The sequence below is a fragment of the Barbus barbus genome (genome assembly GCF_936440315.1).
Source record: "Barbus barbus genome assembly, chromosome: 8".
NCBI lineage: Eukaryota > Metazoa > Chordata > Actinopteri > Cypriniformes > Cyprinidae > Barbus > Barbus barbus.
In genome coordinates, this window is record NC_136736.1 from 21,820,540 (window position 1) to 21,844,410 (window position 23,871).

Sequence of the window (23,871 nt, forward strand, 5' to 3'; positions counted from 1 at the left end):
TGGTTTGTTCGTTGTATGATGCCGATCGGATAGATGTGACTATTATGACTGAAAGTTATAGCGCCACCAACTGGCTGCAGGAAGTGTGTCATTTTCAAAATGCTTTGAATTCAGCATCTTATTTTTACTCGATTTGCTTCAAACTTCACCAGAATAATGTCAAAACACGGCCGATGTAAAACTGTGAAGGGAATATTGATATCTAAAATTATGTTGCCATGGCAACGTGTCAAAGTTGAAAATTCGTTTCTGGTGATTTTGAGGCAGATAACATGTTTAGAATGTCATGAAACTCAACACACATATCAGTATTAATGATAGTTAGACACTGGAAAAAGCTCATAAACGGGCGTGGAAGAGGCACTCTATAGCGCCACCTTTTGTCAAAAATGGGGGGGTTAGTTTTAGCTACAGACACCAAACTCGGTACATAAATTGTTCTTATTAATCCGGACAACTTTCTAATTTACAGTCATTAGCTACGACCAACAGGAAGTCGGCTATATTTATTTTAAAGTGGGTTTTTTTTTAAAACAGGCTGTAAACAAATTCATACTCCTCCAAACAGAAACACGTAAATCACACCAAACATTTTTTCTCATGATGCCAAAATACTGAAGATGCTAAATTGCGGACGGATTTAGGATATCTTGAACGATGATTTAATGGCAATTTATTAAAGTTACTGTAAAAAATTGATTTTTTTTTTTTTTTATCTTTTAAGAGCAGCTTCCAAACACTTCATAAAAAATTACATGCACATAACAATACAGTCTGAGGATATGTGATTAATTTCATGAATTTACAATACACTATGGAGAGCAGAAAATTAAAAAACTATCAGAGAGTTATTAAACTGCTGAGTGAGAGCTCCTGCCAGTCTGCCTCTGATTGAGGGGTGGGGGTGGGGTGGGCTGTCAGTGACTGTGTGGATTGAGGCAGTGGGTGAGAGAGAGAAAGAGAGAGAGAGGGTCTGTTTTTTAAAATCTTAAAAAAATGCTTATAAATCATTAAAGATTTTTATAACACTTTATAATAAGGTCTCATTTCTTAACATTAGGAAATGCATTAATTAACTGAACTAACAATGAAAAATATATTTTTACAGCATGTTAATTCTTCCATGATAGTATGAACTAACAAAGAACAATTTTTTTTAAAGCATTTATTAATCTTTTTAATGTTAGAAAAATAGTCATGTTCAAAAGATAAACTTTAAAATTTAATAATATATTAACACATTTTGGAATTAATATTGATCAATATTAAATGGTATATAATTATTAATGATTTTATATATATATATATATATATATATATAATGATAGCTACAGACACCAAACTCGGTACATAAATTGTTCTTATTAATCCGGACAACTTTCTAATTTACAGTCATTAGCTACGACCAACAGGAAGTCGGCTATATTTATTTTAATGTGGGTTTTTTTTTTTTTTAAACGCGCTGTAAACAAATTCATACTCCTCCAATCAGAAACACGGAAATCACTCCAAATATTTTTTCTCACGATGCCAAAATACTGAAGATGCTAATTGCAGACAGATTTAGGATATCTTGAAATGCGTTTTAATGGCAATTTATTAAAGTTACAGTAAAAAAGAGAAAACTTTTTTTTTTTTTTTCTTTTAAGAGCAGCTTCCAAACACTTCATAAAAAATTACATACACAGAACAAGACAGTCTGAGGATATGTGATTAATTCATGAATTTACAATACACTATGCGGAGGAGAACATTTTAAAACTATCAGAGATCTCCTGTCTCTGTGCTTCTAATGTGTGCGGTAGGTGACTGGGTGAGTGACTGACTGTGTGAGTTCAGTGAGTGTGGAGGGGGAGAGAGAGAGAGAGGGGGTCTGTTTAAACATCTCAATAAAATCCTTAAAAAATGCTTATAAAGCATTAAAGGTTTTGATAACACTTTATAATTAAGTCTCATTTGTTAACAGTAGGGAAGGCATTAATTAACATGAACTAACAATGAAAAATATATTTTTTACAGCATGTTAATTCTTCATTGATAGTACGAACTTACAATGAACTAACAATGAACAAAATATTTGTAATATTAGAAAAATAGTCATGTTCAAAAGATAAAACATTAAAATGTAATAATATATTAACACATTTTGGAATTGATTTTGATCAACATTAAATGGTATATATTTATTAATGATGTAAATTAACAACAGTTAAATAATGTTGTTTTTTAACATTGGTTAATTCACAAATAACATTAAATATTAACAATATATTTTTTACTTTATTCATTTGTGTTAGAAAAAATTATTAATGTTAGTTAATGGAAAAATAAATCATTAAAAAATGCTTATAAATCATTAAAACCTTTGGTAACTATAATAATTTCTCATTTGTTAGCATTTGTAAATGCATTAACTAACATGAACTACCAATGAAAAATATATTTTCACAGAATTTAAAGTTTTATATGTTGTTCTGTGTGTGTGTGTGTTTCACAGAGTTGATGGTTTGGATTAACCCTTTAATTGCCGTATCCCTTAAAACCAAACTGCCAGAGGGTTACTGTGATGCGTGTGCTCGCTGGGCACCGTTTTATCGATGCCACCGGGGTGGCGTATGCTGACGGCTTGGGCCCGTCATCGCTGCTTGCAGCTATATATTTTTTTTTTTTTTTTTTTTATTATTTTTTATTTCGACTATCCGGGTACTTTTGGGGGCCTTAACGTGCCCGAAAACTCTTGAAAATTGGCACACACATTGGAACCTGCGGCCATTAGGACGCCGCTGAGGCTGGGACCCGGGCGTGGCACAGGGGCTCTACGGCGCCCCCTGCAAAATTGTCAGAAAGCTTGATGTATAGCTCACACATACTTGCACGTATTCATATGAAACTCGGTACACATATAGAACTCATTGAGCTGAACAACTTTCACGCAGCATGTCTTAGGCTCCGCCCAACAGGAAGTCGGCTATTCAGGGCTGTTTAAAAAGCGCATGCTCTGGAATTTGATATACTCCTCTGAGGATTTCCATACGATTGCCACCAAACTCGGTGAACATGATCTCAAGACATTGGGGACGCTAAATTGCGAAGATATTTTTGATATGTCGAACGGTTTGCCCGTGGCGAGGCGATGAAGTTATGGCGAAAAATGAGACCCAGGAAATGCGTAATAACGTCCACATACATTGTATGATGCAGATCAAACTTCAGTGATTTGTTCGTTGTATGATGCCGATCGGATAGATGTGACTATTATGACTGAAAGTTATAGCGCCACCAACTGGCTGCAGGAAGTGTGTCGTTTTCAAAATGCTTTGAATTCAGCATCTTATTTTTACTCGATTTGCTTCAAACTTCACCAGAATAATGTCAAAACACGGCCGATGTAAAACTGTGAAGGGAATATTGATATCTAAAATTATGTTACCATGGCAACGTGTCAAAGTTGAAAATTCGTTTCTGGTGATTTTGAGGCAGATAACATGTTTAGAATGTCATGAAACTCAACACACATATGAGTATTAATGATAGTTAGACACTGGAAAAAGCTCATAAACAGGCGTGGAAGAGGCACTCTATAGCGCCACCTTTTGTCAAAAATGGGGGGGTTAGTTTTAGCTACAGACACCAAACTCGGTACATAAATTGTTCTTATTAATCCGGACAACTTTCTAATTTACAGTCATTAGCTACGACCAACAGGAAGTCGGCTATATTTATTTTAATGTGGGGTTTTTTTAAAAATGGGCTGTAAACAAATTAATACTCCTCCAAGCAGAAACACGGAAATCACACCAAACATTTTTTATCATGATGCCAAAATACTGAAGATGCTAAATTGCGGACGGATTTAGGATATCTTGAACAATGATTTAATGGCAATTTATTAAAGTTACAGTAAAAAAGAGAAAACATTTTTTTTTTTTTATCTTTTAAGAGCAGCTTCCAAACACTTCATAAAAAATTACATACACAGAACAATACAGTCTGAGGATATGTGATTAATTTCATGAATTTACAATACACTATGCTTAGGAGAAAATTTAAAAACTATCAGAGAGCTCTTAGACTGCTTCTGAGTGAGAGATCCCTGTCAGCCTGCAGCTGAGTGAGGGGTGGGGGTGGGGTGGGGTGGGGTGGGGTGTGAGTGACTGTGTGAGTGACTGTGTGGATTGAGGAGCTGGGTGAGAGAGAGAAAGAGAGAGAGGGTCTGTTTTTTAAAATCTTTAAAAAATGCTTATAAATCATTAAATAAGGTCTCAATTCTTAACATTAGGAAATGCATTAATTAACGTGAACTAACAATGAAAAATATATTTTTACATCATGTTAATTCTTCCATGATAGTATGAACTAACAAAGAACAATTTTTTTAAAGCATTTATTAATCTTTTTAATGTTAGAAAAATAGTCATGTTCAAAAGATAAACTTTAAAATGTAATAATATATTAACACATTTTGGAATTAATATTGATCAACATTAAATGGTATATAATTATTAATGTTTATATATATATAATGATAGCTACAGACACCAAACTCGGTACATAAATTGTTCTTATTAATCCGGACAACTTTCTAATTTACAGTCATTAGCTACGACCAACAGGAAGTCGGCTATATTTATTTTAATGTGGGTTTTGTTTTTAAACAGGCTGTAAACAAATTCATACTCCTCCAAACAGAAACACGTAAATCACACCAAACATTTTTTCTTATGATGCCAAAATACTGAAGATGCTAAATTGCGGACGGATTTAGGATATCTTGAACGATGATTTAATGGCAATTTATTAAAGTTACAGTAAAAAAGAGAAAACTTTTCTTTTCTTTTTTTCTTTTAAGAGCAGCTTCCAAACACTTCACAAAAAATTACATACTCAGAACAATACAGTCTGAGGATATGTGATTAATTTCATGAATTTACAATACACTATGCGGAGGAGAAAATTTAAAAACTATCAGAGTTCTCCTGTCTCTGTGCTTCTAATGTTTGCGGTAGGTGACTGGGTGGGTGACTGACTGTGTGAGTTCAGTGAGTGTGGAGGGGGAGAGAGAGAGGGAGAGAGAGAGAGGGTCTGTTTAAACATCTCAATAAAATCCTTAAAAAATGCTTATAAAGCATTAAAGGTTTTGATAACACTTTATAATTAAGTCTCATTTGTTAACAGTAGGGAATGCATTAATTAACATGAACTAACAATGAAATATATATTTTTTATAGCATGTTAATTCTTCATTGATAGTATGAACTTACAATGAACTAACAATGAACAAAATATTTTTAATATTAGAAAAATAGTCATGTTCAAAAGATAAAACTTTAAAATGTAATAATATATTAACACATTTTGGAATTGATTTTGATCAACATTAAATGGTATATATTTATTAATGATGTTAACTAACAACAGTTAAATAATGTTGTTTTTTAACATTGGTGAATGCACAAATAACATTAAATATTAACAATATATTTTTTACTTTATTCATTTGTGTTAGAAAAAATTATTCATGTTAGTTAATGGAAAAATAAATCATTAAAACCTTTGGTAACTATAATAATTTCTCATTTGTTAGAATAATTTCAAATTTGTAAACAAAAATGAGGGGGTTAGTTTTAGCTACAGACCCCAAACTCGGTACATAAATTGTTCTAATTAATCCGGACAACTTTCTAATTTACAGTCATTAGCTACGACCAACAGGAAGTCGGCTATATTTATTTTAATGTGGGTTTTTTTTAAAAACGGGCTGTAAACAAATTAATACTCCTCCAAGCAGAAACACGGAAATCACACCAAACATTTTTTATCATGATGCCAAAATACTGAAGATGCTAAATTGCGGACGGATTTAGGATATCTTGAACGATGATTTAATGGCAATTTATTAAAGTTACAGTAAAAAAGATAATTTTTTTTTTTTTTTATCTTTTAAGAGCAGCTTCCAAACACTTCATAAAAAATTACATACACAGAACAATACAGTCTGAGGATATGTGATTAATTTCATGAATTTACAATACACTATGCAGAGGAGAAAATTAAAAAACTATCAGAGCTGCTTTTGAGTTAGAGCTCCCTGCCAGCCTGCCTCTGAGTGAGAGGTCCTGTCAGCCTGCAGCTGAGTGAGGGGTGGGGGTGGGGTGTGAGTGACTGTGTGAGTGACTGTGTGGATTGAGGCAGTGGGTGAGAGAGAGAAAGAGAGAGAGGGTCTGTTTTTTAAAATCTTTAAAAAATGCTTATAAATCATTAAAGATTTTGATAACACTTTATAATAAGGTCTCAATTCTTAACATTAGGAAATGCATTAATTAACGTGAACTAACAATGAAAAATATATTTTTACAGCATGTTAATTCTTCCATGATAGTATGAACTAACAAAGAACAATTTTTTTAAAGCATTTATTAATCTTTTTAATGTTAGAAAAATAGTCATGTTCAAAAGATAAACTTTAAAATTTAATAATATATAAACACATTTTGGATTAATATTGATCAACATTAAATGGTATATAATTATTAATGATTATATATATATATAATGATAGCTACAGACACCAAACTCGGTACATAAATTGTTCTTATTAATCCGGACAACTTTCTAATTTACAGTCATTAGCTACGACCAACAGGAAATCGGCTATTTTTTTTTAATGCGTTTTTTTTTTTTTTAAACGGGCTGTAAACAAATTCATACTCCTTCAAGCAGAAACCAAAAATTCACACCAAACATTTTTTCACATGCTTCCAAGATACTGAAGATGCTTCATTGCGGACCGATTTAGGATATCTTGAACGGTGATTTAATGGCAATTTATTAAAGTTACAGTAAAAAAAGAACACTTTTTTTTTTTTTATCTTTAAAGAGCAGCTTCCAAACACTTCATAAAAAATTACGTACACAGAACAAGACCGTCTGAGGATATGTGATTAATTTCATGAATTTACAATACACTATGGAGAGCAGAAAATTAAAACTATCAGAGATCTGCTGTCACTGCGCTCCTAATGTGTGCGGTGGGTGACTGACTGTGTGAGTTCAGTGAGTGTGGAGGGGGAGAGAGAGAGAGAGAGAGAGAAAGAGAGAGAGAGAGAGAGAGAGGGTCTGTTTAAACTTCTCAATAAAATCCTTAAAAAATGCTTATAAAGCATTAAAGGGTTTGATAACACTTTATAATTAAGTCTCATTTGTTAACAGTAGGGAATGCATTAATTAACATGAACTAACAATGAAAAATATATTTTTTATAGCATGTTAATTCTTCATTGATAGTATGAACTTACAATGAACTAACAATGAACAAAATATTTTTAATATTAGAAAAATAGTCATGTTCAAAAGATAAAACTTTAAAATGTAATAATATATTAACACATTTTGGAATTGATTTTGATCAACATTAAATGGTATATATTTATTAATGATGTTAACTAACAACAGTTAAATAATGTTGTTTTTTAACATTGGTGAATGCACAAATAACATTAAATATTAACAATATATTTTTTACTTTATTCATTTGTGTTAGAAAAAATTATTCATGTTAGTTAATGGAAAAATAAATCATTAAAACCTTTGGTAACTATAATAATTTCTCATTTGTTAGCATTAGTAAATGCATTAACTAACATCAACTACCAATGAAAAATATATTTTCACAGAATTTAAAGTTTTATATGTTGTTCTGTGTGTGTGTGTTTCACAGAGTTGATGGTTTGGATTAACCCTTTAATTGCCGTATCCCTTAAAACCAAACTGCCAGAGGGTTACTGTGATGCTTGTGCTCGCTGGGCACCGTTTTATCGATGCCACCGGGGTGGCGTATGCTGACGGCTTGGGCCCGTCATCGCTGCTCGCAGCTATATTTAGGGCCCAAGCCAGTAAGGCGCAGGGCCCTATTGTTCTTCTAAGGATTATTATTTTTTTTTTTTTTTTTTTTTTTTTTTTTTTTCTTTTTTATTTCAATCATCCGGGCACTTTTGGGGGCCTTAACGTGCCCGAAAACTCTCGAAAATTGGCACGCACATTGGAAACTGCGGCCATTAGGACGCCGCTGAGGCTGGGACCCGGGCGTGGCACAGGGGCTCTACGGCGCCCCCTGGAAAATTGTCAGAAAGCTTGATGTATAGTTCACACATACTTGCACGTATTCATATGAAACTCGGTACACATATAGAACTCATTGAGCTGAACAACTTCCGCGCAGCATGTCTTAGGCTCCGCCCAACAGGAAGTCGGCTATTCAGGGCTGTTTAAAAAGCGCATGCTCTGGAATTTGATATACTCCTCTGAGGATTTCCATACGATTGCCACCAAACTCGGTGAACATGATCTCAAGACATTGGGGACGCTAAATTGCGAAGATATTTTTGATATGTCGAACGGTTTGCCCGTGGCGAGGCGATGAAGTTATGGCGAAAAATGAGACCCAGGAAATGCCTAATAACGTCCACATACATTGTATGATGTAGATCAAACTTCAGTGATTTGTTCGTTGTATGATGCCGATCGGATAGATGTGACTATTATGACTGAAAGTTATAGCGCCACCAACTGGCTGCAGGAAGTGTGTCGTTTTCAAAATGCTTTGAATTCAGCATCTTCTTTTTACTCGATTTGCTTCAAACTTCACCAGAATAATGTCAAAACACGGCCGATGTAAAACTGTGAAGGGAATATTGATATCTAAAATTATGTTACCATGGCAACGTGTCAAAGTTGAAAATTCGTTTCTGGTAATTTTGAGGCAGATAACATGTTTAGAATGTCATGAAACTCAACACACATATCAGTATTAATGATAGTTAGACACTGGAAAAAGCTCATAAACGGGCGTGGAAGAGGCACTCTATAGCGCCACCTTTTGTCAAAAATGGGGGGGTTAGTTTTAGCTACAGACACCAAACTCGGTACATAAATTGTTCTTATTAATCCGGACAACTTTCTAATTTACAGTCATTAGCTACGACCAACAGGAAGTCGGCTATATTTATTTTAATGAGGGTTTTTTTAAAAAACAGGCTGTAAACAAATTCATACTCCTCCAAACAGAAACACGGAAATCACACCAAACATTTTTTCTCATGATGCCAAAATACTGAAGATGCTAAATTGCGGACGGATTTAGGATATCTTGAACAATGATTTAATGGCAATTTATTAAAGTTACAGAAAAAAGAGAAAACTTTTTTTTTTTATCTTTTAAGAGCAGCTTCCAAACACTTCATAAAAAATTACATGCACATAACAATACAGTCTGAGGATATGTGATTAATTTCATGAATTTACAATACACTATGGAGAGCAGAAAATTAAAAAACTATCAGAGAGTTATTAAACTGCTGAGTGAGAGCTCCTGCCAGTCTGCCTCTGATTGAGGGGTGGGGGTGGGGTGGGCTGTCAGTGACTGTGTGGATTGAGGCAGTGGGTGAGAGAGAGAAAGAGAGAGAGAGGGTCTGTTTTTTAAAATCTTAAAAAAATGCTTATAAATCATTAAAGATTTTTATAACACTTTATAATAAGGTCTCATTTCTTAACATTAGGAAATGCATTAATTAACTGAACTAACAATGAAAAATATATTTTTACAGCATGTTAATTCTTCCATGATAGTATGAACTAACAAAGAACAATTTTTTTTAAAGCATTTATTAATCTTTTTAATGTTAGAAAAATAGTCATGTTCAAAAGATAAACTTTAAAATTTAATAATATATTAACACATTTTGGAATTAATATTGATCAATATTAAATGGTATATAATTATTAATGATTTTATATATATATATATATATAATGATAGCTACAGACACCAAACTCGGTACATAAATTGTTCTTATTAATCCGGACAACTTTCTAATTTACAGTCATTAGCTACGACCAACAGGAAGTCGGCTATATTTATTTTAATGTGGGTTTTTTTTTTTTTTAAACGCGCTGTAAACAAATTCATACTCCTCCAATCAGAAACACGTAAATCACACCAAATATTTTTTCTCACGATGCCAAAATACTGAAGATGCTAATTGCAGACAGATTTAGGATATCTTGAACTGCGTTTTAATGGCAATTTATTAAAGTTACAGTAAAAAAGAGAAAACTTTTTTTTTTTTTTTCTTTTAAGAGCAGCTTCCAAACACTTCATAAAAAATTACATACACAGAACAAGACAGTCTGAGGATATGTGATTAATTCATGAATTTACAATACACTATGCGGAGGAGAACATTTTAAAACTATCAGAGATCTCCTGTCTCTGTGCTTCTAATGTGTGCGGTAGGTGACTGGGTGAGTGACTGACTGTGTGAGTTCAGTGAGTGTGGAGGGGGAGAGAGAGAGAGAGGGGGTCTGTTTAAACATCTCAATAAAATCCTTAAAAAATGCTTATAAAGCATTAAAGGTTTTGATAACACTTTATAATTAAGTCTCATTTGTTAACAGTAGGGAAGGCATTAATTAACATGAACTAACAATGAAAAATATATTTTTTACAGCATGTTAATTCTTCATTGATAGTATGAACTTACAATGAACTAACAATGAACAAAATATTTGTAATATTAGAAAAATAGTCATGTTCAAAAGATAAAACATTAAAATGTAATAATATATTAACACATTTTGGAATTGATTTTGATCAACATTAAATGGTATATATTTATTAATGATGTAAATTAACAACAGTTAAATAATGTTGTTTTTTAACATTGGTTAATTCACAAATAACATTAAATATTAACAATATATTTTTTACTTTATTCATTTGTGTTAGAAAAAATTATTAATGTTAGTTAATGGAAAAATAAATCATTAAAAAATGCTTATAAATCATTAAAACCTTTGGTAACTATAATAACTTCTCATTTGTTAGCATTTGTAAATGCATTAACTAACATGAACTACCAATGAAAAATATATTTTCACAGAATTTAAAGTTTTATATGTTGTTCTGTGTGTGTGTGTTTCACAGAGTTGATGGTTTGGATTAACCCTTTAATTGCCGTATCCCTTAAAACCAAACTGCCAGAGGGTTACTGTGATGCTTGTGCTCGCTGGGCACCGTTTTATCGATGCCACCGGGGTGGCGTATGCTGACGGCTTGGGCCCGTCATCGCTGCTTGCAGCTATATTGAATCATTGTTCCCCTAAGAATTTTTTTTTTATTTCAACTATCCGGAGGGTTTCGGGGCCCTTAACGTGCCCGAAAACTCTCGAAAATTGGCACGCACATTGGAACCTGCGGCCATTAGGATGCCGCTGAGGCTGGGACCCGGGCGTGGCACAGGGGCTCTACGGCGCCCCCTGGAAAATTGTCAGAAAACTTGATGTATAGCTCACACATACTTGCACGTATTCATATGAAACTCGGTACACATATAGAACTCATTGAGCCGAACAACTTCCGCGCAGCATGTCATAGGCTCCGCCCAACAGGAAGTCGGCTATTCAGGGCTGTTTAAAAAGCACATGCTCTGGAATTTGATATACTCCTCTGAGGATTTCCATACGATTGCCACCAAACTAGGTGAACATGATCTCAAGACATTGGGGACGCTAAATTGCGAAGATATTTTTGATATGTCGAACGGTTTGCCCGTGGCGAGGCGATGAAGTTATGGTGAAAAATGAGACCCAGGAAATGCCTAATAACGTCCACATACATTGTATGATGCAGATCAAACTTCAGGGATTTGTTCGTTGTGTGATGCCGATCGGATAGATGTGACTATTATGACTGAAAGTTATAGCGCCACCAACTGGCTGCAGGAAGTGTGTCGTTTTCAAAATGCTTTGAATTCAGCAGCTTATTTTTACTCGATTTGCTTCAAACTTCACCAGAATAATGTCAAAACACGGCCGATGTAAAACTGTGAAGGGAATATTGATATCTAAAATTATGTTGCCATGGCAACGTGTCAAAGTTGAAAATTCGTTTCTGGTGATTTTGAGGCAGATAACATGTTTAGAATGTCATGAAACTCAACACACACATATCCATTTTAATGATAGTTAGAAACTGGAAAAAGCTCATAAACGGGCGTGGAAGAGGCACTCTATAGCGCCACCTTTTGTCAAAAATGGGGGGGTTAGTTTTAGCTACAGACACCAAACTCGGTACATAAATTGTTCTTATTAATCCGGACAACTTTCTAATTAACAGTCATTAGCTACGACCAACAGGAAGTCGGCTATATTTATTTTAATGTGTTTTTTTTTTAAAAACGGGCTGTAAACAAATTCATACTCCTTCAAGCAGAAACACGGAAATCCACCAAACATTTTTTCTCATGATGCCAAAATACTGAAGATGCTAAATTGCGGACGGATTTAGGATATCTTGAACGATGATTTAATGGCAATTTATTAAAGTTACAGTAAAAAAGAGAACACAATTTTTTTTTATCTTTTAAGAGCAGCTTCCAAACACTTCATAAAAAATTACATGCACATAACAATACAGTCTGAGGATATGTGATTAATTTCAGGAATTTACAATACACTATGGAGAGCAGAAAATTAAAACTATCAGAGATCTCCTGTCTCTGTGCTTCTAATGTTTGCGGTGGGTGACTGGGTGGGTGACTGACCGTGTGAGTTCAGTGAGTGTGGAGGGGGAGGGGGAGAGAAAGAGAGAGAGAGAGAGAGAGAGAGAGAGAGAGAGAGAGAGAGAGAGGGAGGATCTGTTTAAACTTCTCAATAAAATCCTTAAAAAATGCTTATAAAGCATTAAAGATTTTGATAACACTTTATAATAAGGTCTCAATTGTTAACATTGGGAAATGCATTAATTAACGTGAACTAACAATGAAAAATTTATTTTTTACAGCATGTTAATTCTTCATTGATAGTATGAACTTACAATGAACTAACAATGAACAAAATGTTTTTAATGTTAGAAAAATAGTCATGTTCAAAAGATAAAACTTTAAAATGTAATAATATATTAACACATTTTGGAATTGATTTTGATAAACATTAAATGGTATATATTTATTAATGATGTTAACTAACAACAGTTAAATAATATAGGTTTTTAAGATTGGTTAATTCACAAATAACATTAAATATTAACAATATATTTTTTACTTTATTAATTTGTGTTAGAAAAAATTATTCATGTTAGTTAATGGAAAAATAAATCATTAAAAAATGCTTATAAATCATTAAAACCTTTGGTAACTAATAATTTCTCATTTGTTAGCATTAGTAAATGCATTAACTAACATCAACTACCAATGAAAAATATATTTTCACAGAATTTATAGTTTTATACGTTGTTCTGTGTGTGTGTGTTTCACAGAGTTGATGGTTTGGATTAACACTTTAATTGCCATATCCCTTAAAACCAAACTGCCAGAGGGTTACTGTGATGCTTGTGCTCGCTGGGCACCGTTTTATCGATGCCACCGGGGTGGCGTATGCTGACGGCTTGGGCCCGTCATCGCTGCTCGCAGCTATATTTTTTTTTTATTTTTTTATTTTTTTTTTTTTTATTATTTTTTATTTCGACTATCCGGGTACTTTTGGGGGCCTTAACGTGCCCGAAAACTCTCGAAAATTGGCACGCACATTGGAACCTGCGGCCATTAGGACGCCGCTGAGGCTGGGACCCGGGCGTGGCACAGGGGCTCTACGGCGCCCCCTGGAAAATTGTCAGAAAACTTGATGTATAGCTCACACATACTTGCACGTATTCATATGAAACTCGGTACACATATAGAACTCATTGAGCTGAACAACTTTCACGCTGCATGTCTTAGGCTCCGCCCAACAGGAAGTCGGCTATTCAGGGCTGTTTAAAAAGCGCATGCTCTGGAATTTGATATACTCCTCTGAGGATTTCCATACGATTGCCACCAAACTAGGTGAACATGATCTCAAGACATTGGGGACGCTAAATTGCGAAGATATTTTTGATATGTCGAACGGTTTGCCCGTGGCGAGGTGATGAAGTTATGGCGAAAAATGAGACCCAGGAAATGCCTAATAACGTCCACATACATTGTATGATGTAGATCAAACTTCAGTGATTTGTTCGTTGTATGATGCCGATCGGATAGATGTGACTATTATGACTGAAAGTTATAGCGCCACCAACTGGCTGCAGGAAGTGTGTCGTTTTCAAAATGCTTTGAATTCAGCATCTTCTTTTACCTCGATTTGCTTCAAACTTCACCAGAATAATGTCAAAACACGGCCGATGTAAAACTGTGAAGGGAATATTGATATCTAAAATTATGTTGCCATGGCAACGTGTCAAAGTTGAAAATTCGTTTCTGGTGATTTTGAGGCAGATAACATGTTTAGAATGTCATGAAACTCAACACACATATCAGTATTAATGATAGTTAGACACTGGAAAAAGCTCATAAACGGGCGTGGAAGAGACACTCTATAGCGCCACCTTTTGTCAAAAATGAGGGGGTTAGTTTTAGCTACAGACACCAAACTCGGTATATAAATTGTTCTAATTAATCCGGACAACTTTCTAATTTACAGTCATTAGCTACGACCAACAGGAAGTCGGCTATATTTATTTTAATGTGGGTTTTTTTTAAAAACGGGCTGTAAACAAATTAATACTCCTCCAAGCAGAAACACGGAAATCACACCAAACATTTTTTATCATGATGCCAAAATACTGAAGATGCTAAATTGCGGACGGATTTAGGATATCTTGAACGATGATTTAATGGCAATTTATTAAAGTTACAGTAAAAAAGATAATTTTTTTTTTTTTTATCTTTTAAGAGCAGCTTCCAAACACTTCATAAAAAATTACATACACAGAACAATACAGTCTGAGGATATGTGATTAATTTCATGAATTTACAATACACTATGCTTAGGAGAAAATTTAAAAACTATCAGAGAGCTCTTAGACTGCTGAGTGAGAGCTCCCTGCCAGCCTGCAGCTGAGTGAGGGGTGGGGGTGGGGTGGGGTGTGAGTGACTGTGTGAGTGACTGTGTGGATTGAGGAGCTGGGTGAGAGAGAGAAAGAGAGAGAGGGTCTGTTTTTTAAAATCTTTAAAAAATGCTTATAAATCATTAAATAAGGTCTCAATTCTTAACATTAGGAAATGCATTAATTAACGTGAACTAACAATGAAAAATATATTTTTACAGCATGTTAATTCTTCCATGATAGTATGAACTAACAAAGAACAATTTTTTTAAAGCATTTATTAATCTTTTTAATGTTAGAAAAATAGTCATGTTCAAAAGATAAACTTTAAAATGTAATAATATATTAACACATTTTGGAATTAATATTGATCAACATTAAATGGTATATAATTATTAATGTTTATATATATATAATGATAGCTACAGACACCAAACTCGGTACATAAATTGTTCTTATTAATCCGGACAACTTTCTAATTTACAGTCATTAGCTACGACCAACAGGAAGTCGGCTATATTTATTTTAATGTGGGTTTTGTTTTTAAACAGGCTGTAAACAAATTCATACTCCTCCAAACAGAAACACGTAAATCACACCAAACATTTTTTCTTATGATGCCAAAATACTGAAGATGCTAAATTGCGGACGGATTTAGGATATCTTGAACGATGATTTAATGGCAATTTATTAAAGTTACAGTAAAAAAGAGAAAACTTTTCTTTTCTTTTTTTCTTTTAAGAGCAGCTTCCAAACACTTCATAAAAAATTACATACACAGAACAATACAGTCTGAGGATGTGATTAATTTCATGAATTTACAATACACTATGCGGAGGAGAAAATTTAAAAACTATCAGAGTTCTCCTGTCTCTGTGCTTCTAATGTTTGCGGTAGGTGACTGGGTGGGTGACTGACTGTGTGAGTTCAGTGAGTGTGGAGGGGGAGAGAGAGAGGGAGAGAGAGAGAGGGTCTGTTTAAACATCTCAATAAAATCCTTAAAAAATGCTTATAAAGCATTAAAGGTTTTGATAACACTTTATAATTAAGTCTCATTTGTTAACAGTAGGGAATGCATTAATTAACATGAACTAACAATGAAATATATATTTTACAGTATGTTAATTCTTCATTGATAGTATGAACTTACAATGAACTAACAATGAACAAAATATTTTTTATATTAGAAAAATAGTCATGTTCAAAAGATAAAACTTTAAAATTTAATAATATATTAACACATTTTGGAATTGATTTTGATCAACATTAAATGGTATATATTTATTAATGATGTAAATTAACAACAGTTAAATAATGTTGTTTTTTAACATTGGTTAATTCACAAATAACATTAAATATTAACAATATATTTTTTACTTTATTAATTTGTGTTAGAAAAAATTATTCATGTTAGTTAATGGAAAAATAAATAATTAAAAAATGCTTATAAATCATTAAAAGCTTTGGTAACTATAATAATTTCTCATTTGTTAGCATTAGTAAATGCATTAACTAACATCAACTACCAATGAAAAATAAATTTTCACAGAATTTAAAGTTTTATATGTTCTGTGTGTGTGTGTGTTTCACAGAGTTGATGGTTTGGATTAACCCTTTAATTGCCGTATCCCTTAAAACCAAACTGCCAGAGGGTTACTGTGATGCTTGTGCTCGCTGGGCACCGTTTTATCGATGCCACCGGGGTGGCGTATGCTGACGGCTTGGGCCCGTCATCGCTGCTCGCAGCTATATTGGTCAATTGAAGCTCCCCCTCCCATAATCTTCTAAGCTCCTGGGTGTTCACCACTTCATATGAACAAAGACTGATATAAAAATATGAAATCTGCTTACACGACGGGGGATTCAGCAAAATCTTCTCTATATCTGACATGGAGGAGTTACTAATAAGAGTAGTGCTTTTAAAAATGTAATCCCTGATTTGAAGGAATCTAAAAAAATAGATCTAGGCAGCTTATATTTTATAACCAAATCTTCGAAAGACATTAAAGAACCTTCAACAAACAAATCACCAAGTCTATATATCCCATAAGAGTTCCAAGTTTTAAAACCGGAATCTGAGAGACTAGGCAAAAACTCTGGGTTATTACAGATGGGGGTTAGAGTAGAAGACAGGTCAACCCTGCCCTCTATTTTACGTATAATAGACCAGGCCTTCCACGTATTACATACAATTCTGTTCTCACATAATGTCTTAATTACCTTGAAACTTCTAACAAATAATACATTTTGTAGAGGGCAAGATGACTGTGAAGCCTCCAAATCCAACCAAGTGGATTTAGGGTCCTCTTTAAGCCATTTGGCTATGAATTTAAGCTGACAGGTCAATTGGTATTTTCTAATGTTTGGCAAATCTAAGCCCCCTGAAGAACCAGAAAGCTGCAATTTGGAAAATTTTAGTCTAGGCTTCCACTTATTCCATATAAATGAACTAAGCCATCCGTTTAATTCCTTTATTCTTTTATTCGGCAATAAAATCGGTATCATCTGTAATGGATAAAGAAGCCTGGGCATTACATTCATCTTAATTACAGCAATCCTCCCAAGCCAAGAAAGAGGAAGATCTGACCATCTAATTAGATCATTCCGAATTTTATCCGACAGTGGGATAAAATTAACTTTAGACAATTGACAGATCGTGGGGGTTATATTAATTCCTAAATATGTAAAACCAGATTCCGACACCGTAAATGCAAAGGAAGACATATCAATCACACGTGTGCTTGGGTGTTTTAAGTGCAAAGCGACAGATTTGGAGAAATTTATTTTGTACCCCGAAAATTTCCCAAATGAATTAATAATATCTACTAAACTTGGCACTGAATATTCAAAGTTTGAAAGAAAAAGCAGAATGTCATCAGCATAAAGGGAAATTTTATGCTCTTTAGCACCCACTGAGACCCCAGAAATGGTTGCCTCCCCCCTAATCGCCAGTGCCAGTGGCTCTATCGCTAGAGCAAAAAGCAGCGGGGAAAGGGGACAACCCTGCCTAGTGCCCCGAAACAAAGAAAAATTGTCCGACCTGTGACCGTTAGTGACAACAGCTGCAAGAGGTGCGGAGTAAAGTAAATGAACCCAACGAATAAAGTTGTCACCTAGGCTAAACCTTTCTAGACTGTAAAATAAATAAGGCCACTCCACACGATCGAAGGCCTTCTCCGCATCTAAAGATAAGATGAGGGTATCAATATTACAAATATGAGAAAGCTCAAGGACGTTAAAAAGCCGTCTAATATTGTTTCTAGAACTTCGACCCTTAATGAAACCTGTTTGATCTTCATCTAGTATAGATGGAAGTATTCTCTCCAATCGTAAAGCAAGGATTTTGGAGAGCAGCTTTAAATCTACGTTCAACAAAGAGATCGGTCTGTAGGACCCACAGTTCTCTGGATCTTTCCCTTTTTTTAAAACAAGAGAGATATTGGCCTCTCTAAGTGACTGAGGCAACTTATTTATCTGAAAAGAATGGTCAAACATGGCTAACAGGGGATCTATTAACAAATGTTCAAACTCTTTATACACTTCACTCCCCAGGCCATCTGGACCTGAGGATTTACCAGACTGTAACCTACGTAAAGCCATTAGAGATTCCTCTTTTGAAATGGGGGCATTTAGGACCATTCTTTGTTCATCAGATATAGTAGGGAGCGTTAAGTTGTCAAAAAAACTTTCCATAGCAGTATATTGTTGAGAAGAATATTCAGAATGATATAAATCAGAATAAAACTGCTTAAATGTAGAATTTATAACCCCAGAATCAAAAGATTTCTCTCCCATAGAATCCCTAATAGAGGTAATGAATTGTGGGCTAAATTTATTCTTTAATAGATAAGATAAATACTTATTAGGTTTATTGCCATGTTCATATAATCTTTGCTTTGAAAATAATATTTTAGTATTGACCCGCTGAGACAACAAAGAGTCTAGAGAGGCACGTATTGCACTCAGTTTCTCCAAATCAACAGAAGAAGGGTCATTTACATGATCTTCCGTAGCCTTTTTGAGTTCTTTTTCTAAGATTCCTGCTTCTCTCCTTGTTTACGTTTTTTTGCAATAGAATATGAAATGACTAGTCCTCTGATGTAGGCTTTACAAGTCTCCCACAACAGGGATGAATCATCGATTGACTCCGAATTAATTGACCAGAAAATCTTGAATTCAGAATTAAGATATGAAAGAAACTTGTTTTCTTTAAGCATTAATGTGTTAAATCTCCAGCGCTTAGTAAATTTTGAAGGTTTTCCTACCAACATGTGTAGTGTTACCACAGCATGATCGGAAACAACATTGTTGCTTATAGTACAACTGGAGACATATTGCAGATTTGCACTAGGGACAAAAAAATTATCAATCCTAGAATATGATTTATGAGGAGGGGAGTAAAATGTAAATTCTGTTCGCAATGGATTAAGAGTACGCCAAACATCAGTGTAATCCAACTCTTCACACAAAGCAGATAATGTTTTAGCTTGCTTAGAGGGAGGAAGATTTTTTGAAGGGAGTCTATCCAATAAAGGATTCAACAAACAATTAAAATCCCCCCCAATAATCACTGTACCAGACGCAATATCTAACAGATCTGAAAAAGCCTTAGTGAGAAGCTCAGGCGCAAAGTTTGGCGGAGAATATATGTTTAAAAGGGTTATCTCCTCTCCAAACAATAACCCCTTAACAATAACATAACAGCCTCGCTTATCCTTAATACTATTCAAAATCTTAAACTGTACATTTTTATTCACTAATATAGCTACCCCCCTACTACTAGTTGTGAAAGAGGAAAAATAAATATGACCTATCCACTTATGTCTAAGATTAGAGTGCTCCTTGTCATTCAAATGGGTCTCCTGCAACAGGGCCAAATCAACACGCTCTTTATTCAGCCAATCAAAAACCTTCCGGATTTTAATTTTACCATGCAAACCCCTTACGTTCCATGTGGAAACTCTTAAATTGCTAATAACCATCTATTCATATACATTTTAATATAATGAGGGCATAGAAAGGCGAATAAAGATAAACGAAAGCTTTTCGTCGATACAATTCTCTGCACTGCAATTTCGCATACAGTAAAGAAACACAAATATACAAAAAAAAAACAAAAAAAAACAATTCAAGCATTTCTGGGCAATAGAACATACACTGGAACTCAGAAACCACACATAACCAAACCATAGGGTAATAATAACCATAATAAAATAAAATTTAGAAAAGAAAAGGAGGCATTTTCCTTTCTCATATAAGGAATTCAAGTCCCAAATAGACATCCCTTCCGTTCAGAAAGTCCAAAACCGAACGCTTTCAAAACAACTCACCCAAGGAGTAAACAAGCGTACCCACATCGTCCGCCCCGCTCAGCAAAACTATTGAAAACGCAAATCGAATGAAGAGGGAAAAGAAACACACTCCATCCCTCACTTTAGCACAAAAGCGCCACAAGGCTTAGTGTGAATAGCCCGTTATTCAAGATTCAATCGCGGAGTTGTCCGGTGGAGATCTTTCAGTTGCAGCAGGTCGTACATTCAGCTCCTTCTCTGAAATAAATTCTGAGACTGCTGCAGGTGTGCCGAAGACCTTGGAGGTATTCCCAATTGTTACTCGCAGTTTAGCTGGGTATAACATTGTGTAGCGAGCTCCGATCTCCTGCAAGTGATGTTTAACCGAATCATATTCCTTGCGCTTTCGGAGCACCGCGGCGGAGAAATCTTGATAGAAAGATATCTTACTGTTCTCAAACCGCAGATTTCCATCCATGGACAACTTTCTACTTGCATCAAGAATCCTCTGTTTATCTCTGTAGTTATGCTTGCGCACCACCATCGGCCTGGGCCTCTCCTTGACACCTGGTCTGGGCGCTAGAGTGCGATGAGCCCTTTCAATCTTGATGTAGCCTCCTTTCGTCTGCAAATGAAGAAACTCCGGGATCCATTTTTGTAGAAATGGCACCGTGTTAGAGCCTTCGGTCCCCTCTGGTAAGCCGAGAATGCGAATATTTTTGCGTCGTCCTCTGTTCTCTAAATCGTCTACGTGCTCAGTGAGTGATACAACTTGACTTTCAATGGGGTTAGAACACGTGCTTGCATACTCTCAGCTAACTCCTCCGCTGAGGCGATTCTTCGTTCGGCTTCATCCAGCCGAGCCTTGCAATTCTCCAGTTGTTGAGAGTGAATATGTACAACCTCGGCTAGAGGGTCGAGTTTGGCATCTATTGTTTTCGAAATCGTCTCCGTCATATGTTGAAACGCCTTCGCCATTGCTGGACTTAACTCAAGATCGTCGCTAACTTCCCCCTCACAATGTTCCGGAGAATCATGTGGCACGGTCGGGGAAGAGTCCTTCTTTTCAGTTTTCTTTGCAGTACGAGGCATTTTCGAAAAAGATTGTGGCCAAAAAAATTCCAAAGACATAATACTACGATCACATAACGAAAGCCGTGGGGTTGCGTTCTACATAAATGAAATATTTAAGTAATTGGCTGATTGGAGCGGCAGCTCGTGAAAACCGCTGCTACTCCCTGTCCGCCATCTTGCGCCCCCAGTTTTCTCCTTTTTAACTGAAGAAAGTTCTGGCACATCCAATTGTTAATTTTATCAATGCATTGGCAGAGGGAGTCAATGGGGCTGTAGTCATTTTGAGATAAGGCTAGGTAAATCTGGGTATCATCAGCATAGCTGTGATAGGCAATTTGGTTCTTTCTCATTATTTGACTTAGTGGGAGCATATACTATACAGGTAAACAAGAGCGGTGCAAGAATTGAGCCTTGTGGGACTCTGCATGTCATAGACGTCCACTTAGACTTATGCTCTCCTATGCTCACATAATAACCTCTCCCTTCTAAGTATGACCTGAACCATTTGAGTACCATCACAGAAACCCAGTCTCCCCGGGCGCCGCAGCATAAATGGCTGCCCACTGCTCTGGGTGTGTGTGTGTTCACTCACTGTGTGTGTGCACGTTGGATGGGTTAAATGCAGAGCACGAATTCTGAGTATGGGTCACCATACTTTGTAGTATGTCACTTCACTTCATTAAGAGCTTTCATTTGATATAATGTATATATATCTCCATTTCACCAAAAATGTCACTTACGCCCTTCTGGTTCTCACCCATCGATTTGTACTATACGTAGCATGAAATAAATGTATTTTAAATTTTAGTATATTTAATTTTCACTAGGGTAATTCAGGAACAAAACACCACTTGTATTTAAACTACAGCTCAAAAACTTTTGCTTTGGTAAAATTTAAAATGTTTTTGAAAGAAGTCTCATCAAATGTACATTTATTTGATCAAAAATACAGTAAAAACAGCAATGATGTGAAATGTATTAAATTTATTAAAATGTAAAATAACTGTTTTCTGTTTTATTATACTTCAAAATGTATTTTTCCAGTGATGGCAAAGCTAAATTTAGCAGCGACTTCAGTCACATGACCCTTCATAAAATATTCTTATTTGCTGATTTTGTTTAGGATTTCTATTGAATACGGTTGTGCTGCTTAGTAGTTTTATTAAAACTGTGATACATTTTTTAATGATATTGATGAACAGAAGTTCAAAAGAACTAAATTGACATGAAATAGAAATATTTAGTAACATTGTAAATGTCTTTACTGTCACTTTTAATATATTCTTGTTAAATAAAACAATTAATTTATTTAGAAAAAATACACAACTTGATTCTGCCCACTGCTCTTACACACATTCTGCCTAGTGTTTGTTTGGAACAGTTTTCACTGGTGGAGATAAAAATAAATGCGGACTAAAATGTAAAATATAAAATTCTTGTTTATTTATAAAAAATGCTCATAATTTTATAAGGAGATTTTGGTCTTTTGGTATCTATTACTGTATTTGAATCCACTCTAGCTCATAAAGACTGACAAATAGAATTAATCAATAAAATGGATATTAGAGTCAGATGCTGCTGCAGATGTTTTTTATGTCTGATGAAGCACTAAGTTGGAAATGGTGGTCACACTCAGATGGGTCTGAGATTAAAGGTCAGACACACATATACTCACTCATTTATTGTCTTTCGAGAGTCATCTATGGCTTTTGCATGGGTATAACATCCTTGAGAACTGAGTTACACACAAACACATAAACTGATATGAAGTGGATCTGGACCTTACTTTGCTTAAAGGGACAAGCCATGCAAAATGACTAAAGCTCAACATAGCCACACAAGCTCAAAGGTGTGTGTGTCTTCCTGTGTGGAATGGATCACACCAATTGAGTCTGACACAATCTTGGATTCATGACGGAAACTAGGTGTGTGTGTGTGTGTGTGTGTCAGCGTTCTGTTTTGGGAGAGGGAGCGCAGTCACTGGAGATCTTATCCCACATGCAGTCTGTAGGAAATGGCGTGTGTTTTGTGCGTGTGTGTGTGTGTGTGTTGCTACCATCTTGGCATGTCATTGTTTTGCCATGTCATTGGCACACCCCCTCCACAGCATTGGTGGGCTTATGAGTTATGATGGGATAAGATGCAGAGGAAAATTATTCTGACATGTTTGTGTGTTTTTGCTCTGCAGTGAAAGCAGATTACATGCAGCTTAGCAGACACTTCTGGCCTTTTCATGATATTCTCAAAAACTCCAGAACTATAAAAAAAAAAAAACTGCAGGAGATGGCACTGCTTTGTGACATCAATGTGATGATTATTTGATATGTAATTACACAATTTCAAACGGTTTTGGCAAACAGACACTAGATACAAAGCTAGAAGGCATAATTTCATACACTTTAAAATGAAATCCAATACCAGTCTTTTTCAGTGCAGTATGGTGTGTTTTGTTGGCTGGAATATAAAATAATTTTTTTAAATTATTATTATTATTATTTTATTTTCCTTTTTTGTGATCAATGAATGTGCTAATGGATTTTTGACATAGAGAACTTTCCTTGATCAAAGATGCATTAGACTAAAAACAGC